This window comes from Salmo salar, chromosome ssa06 (assembly GCF_905237065.1).
Source record: "Salmo salar chromosome ssa06, Ssal_v3.1, whole genome shotgun sequence".
NCBI lineage: Eukaryota > Metazoa > Chordata > Actinopteri > Salmoniformes > Salmonidae > Salmo > Salmo salar.
Window position 1 is genome coordinate 76,155,713 of NC_059447.1, and position 4,139 is coordinate 76,159,851.

Genomic DNA, 4,139 nt, shown 5'->3' on the forward strand with positions numbered 1-4,139 from the left:
ATTGCGGCAGGCCCCATGCTTAATTAAAGTTGTAGTGCGTTAATGAGTGAATTGGTTGAACAATAGAGAAAATGGCCTCTGCTGCTCTGATCATCGCTCCATCGGGACACAAAGAGAGGAAGAGATATTATAGAACCCAGTGATTACCACTGAGACACACACAAGACAAACGAACACACAAACACACACGCACACACGCACACACACACACACACACACACACACACACACACACACACACACACACACACACACGAACACACACACACACGTACAGAGTTACTGTCATGAACACACATACCCAGTCACACACACACAGTCTGGCCATCAGTATTGTACATGAAAATAAAGGTAATTACTGTGCAATTATATATGTTACTGTTATACAATAAAATAATTGAGTTCAGCTTGTATCTGCACTGTATTATAGAACAGTATTAAGGTTTCTGCTCTCTCAGTTCAGTTCTAATTAAAAAGTTTGCTGACACAATGACAAGAGAAGAGGGCCGTCTCCTGGAGAATTTTGGCAAACCAGTTCATATTTGGAATATACACTGAGTGTATAAAACATTTAGAACACCTTCCTAATAATGAGTCCCCCCCCCCCACCAAAATAGGCTATAGTCAATATGAATGTGTACTCAAGCTGCTTCCCAGGAAATTACCCACCAACAAACTCTGAACAGCTAGCTAGGTTCTCACAGAAACTCTTTTCTCTCTCCTCTCCCTCCCTCCTCTCTCTCCTCTCCCTCCATTCTCTTTCTCTCTCTCCTCTCCCTCTCTCCTCTCCCTCCTCTCATCTCCCTCCACTCTCTTTCTCTCTCCTCTTTCTATGGAGGATGAGGTGAAATACTCTGTGTCACTAAGATACCCATGAAATAGGCTTCATAATCTTTTTAAGGGTAAAAAAAACAGTCTCTCCTCTTCAGTTGAAGAGTGAAATAATTTCTGAACCAACTTTTAAGTAACAGTCAGCAGGTTTTCTTTCTGAGTTTTCGGACATCCAGAGAACAAACTGTCTCAACTCTTCCTAAACCTTTATCTTCATATCAAGGTAGTTCTATTATTACGAGTAAAGTAGCATAGCGTCTTATCTGGGTTAGGGTTGTATACTTAAGGCAGTCAGAATGACTCATTCTAATCAGTGAGATGAGTTGAAGAGGTGATGCAACGCAAGAGCAACCCTTATATGATGGAGATTGTGGATGCATTCCTCTACCCAAGAGTTGCTGACGCCTGTCAGATCTTAAGGTATTTTACATATCAGCTAACCACATCATATGTTATGGCAATTTGTCAGTCGATGACACGACATGCAGCCATTGGTTGATGCATACAACCGCTAAGCAGACGAACCCAACCGATGAGCTGATGGCCTCAGTCGGAGTTAGCAGGGGCTGCCCCCTGGTGGTCTGGGTGGAAAACACATCTAGGGTCACCATTTGACGTCTCAGGCACAAACTTCATCCTCAAAGTCATCCTCAAATATTTTCTTAATAGTCATATCATCCCATTTCCACTATCAATATAATTAGTGCAGACAAAGACAGTCTCGCTCACCAGAATCTGGGAGCTCCACCCCATGTGATACAAGAGTAAAATAATGATATTGAAATGAAAAGGGGAGAACAGCTATTGCTTTTGACATTCATGACCCCCTAAACCTTAATCTCATCCACTTCCAGCCAGTAAACAGACAGTCTAGTTTTAAAACAGGTTTATTGACGTGTGTACAGTGATTGTCTGTGCACCCCAGGATTACAGTAAAGTAAGAGGCAAAGCACCTCATAAGCATTTAGAGTTTTGGTCGCTCCAGAGTAATAGTTGTGAGGTTATCAGGACCTTACAAGTCAAAGGTCATCTGCGAGGTGGGGATAAATGGATAGAAAAATGGTTTAATGTAGTAGAAGTTCCTCTCAACAGATCTAGGATCAGATTATGCTCAATTCCAGAATGAAGCATTAGAGGGACTGAAACGATATCTGACCATGGACCCGTCTTTAGGAGTGACTTATACAGACTCTGGGGCGCAATGGGAGAATAAATCAGAGGAGAAAAAACTAACTGAAAAAATAACCCAAAACAAAAAGGATATAAAACAATATAATAAGACAAAAGGCCGGGCAAACATTATTTCATTCACCTGCTATATCATAATAATAGGCCTACATTTAAGAATTGGCACGTTCAATAGCAGAATATCCCGTGGACTGGGGCAAATGGAGATTTTGGCTATTTTAATGGGGTAGGTAACAGAAATGTAACTGACATTAAAAAAAAAAAAAAAACCTGTACTGTGTTTCAACCTGACTAGTTCCACCCCAACCCCTGAGGGACTGGGTAACTGTATTATTACCCAGATATGGAAGTCATCAGACTGATCTCAGACCTGCTCTGAGATCACCTGCCCCTGTACTGAGGACTTGAGAAATATTGAAAGGTGCAGTAACTGGGGCCTATTAAAAAAGGTAATAATGTTTTACCGAATGTTGCAAACAGAAATGGACTTTACTGACTGACGTGACTCACTATTCATGTATTTTAAAACAATGTATTCTTATCGGAATGTTCTCTAACGTTGCAATTCTTTCAATGTGGCCATGAAATAAATGACCATCCAAAATCTTTTCTACTACTAGCTTAATGTAGCCGAGGGTCCTGTGCTGCCCCGGGGGCAAACTCTGGGTATTCTAAACCTGAGCTAATAGACAATCGGTTTGGTGAAAACACTGGCACTGAGGAAGAGAAGGTTGTTCTTTTAACAACTGAACTCGGAAGACGTCCTGATTGGATGTAACATCCTGAAGTGCTTCTATCTTTACCCTTGGTAATATTACCCATTACACACTACACTACCAAAAGTATGTGGACACCTGCTCATCGAACTACTCATCCCAAAAACATGGGCATTAATGTGGAGTTGGTCCCTCTGCTGTTATAACAGCCTCCACTCTTCTGGTAAGGTTTTCCACTAGATGTTGGAACATTGCTGCAGGGACTTCCATTCAGCCACAAGAGCATTAGTGAGGTCAGGCACTGATATTAGGCGATTAGGCCTGGCTCGCAGTCGGCGTTCCAATTCATCACGAAGGTGTTCGATGGGGTTGAGGTCAGGGCTCTGTGCAGGCCAGTCAAGATCTTCCACACCTATCTCAACAAACCATTTCTGTATGGACCTCTCTTTTTCATGCTGAAACAGGAAAGGGCCTTCCCCAAACTATTGCAACAAGGTTGGAAGCACATATTCATCTAGAATGTCATTGTATGCAGTAGTGTTCAAATTCCCCTTCACTGGAACTAAGGGGCATAGCCCAAACCATGAAAAACAGCACCAGACTATTATTCCTCCTCCACCAAACTTTACAGTTGGCACTATGCATTCGGGCAGGTAGTGTTTTCCTGGCATCCACCAAACGCAGATTAGTCCATCGGACTGCCAGATGCTGAAGAGCGATTCATCACTCCAGAGAACGCGTTTCCACTGCTCCAGTCCAATGGTGGCGAGCTTTACACCACTCCAGCCAACGCTTGGCATTGTGCATGGTGATCTTAGGCTTGTGTGCGGCTGCTTGGCCATGGAAACCCATTTCATGAAGCTCCCGACGAAGACAGTTCTTGTGCTGACATTGCTTCCAGAGGCAGTTTGGCAATCGGTAGTGAGTGTTGCAACCGAGGACAGGCGATTTTTACGCACTTCAGCACTCAGCGGCCCCCAAATCCACTAATTTCAAGGTGTGTCCACATACTTTGTATATATAGTGTATGTCAAATACGGCATGGTAGTGCGCGGAGGACTGATGGCTGTAAACCTGAAACAGTTAATACATCATAGAAAGGTAATATAGAGCTGACACAATTATCTCTATTCTACATAACAGTATCATGTCGGTTCTGCTGCATGTTCTCTGTCCCTGAATAGCAGCTGAGTAGGCGTATACATTTCTTATATGGGAAAGAACATGTTTAAATTATAGATTTCTGTTGGACTGCTCGCAAGCATTTCTTTTCACTTGAGGCATTTAGTACCGTGTATAATTAACATGTAACACTGTGTACAATTTAGCATAAATGCAAGGTTTGGCAATCCACAGTGCAAGAGTGTGTGTGTGTGTGTGTATTCATGCAAGATAAACAAGAAG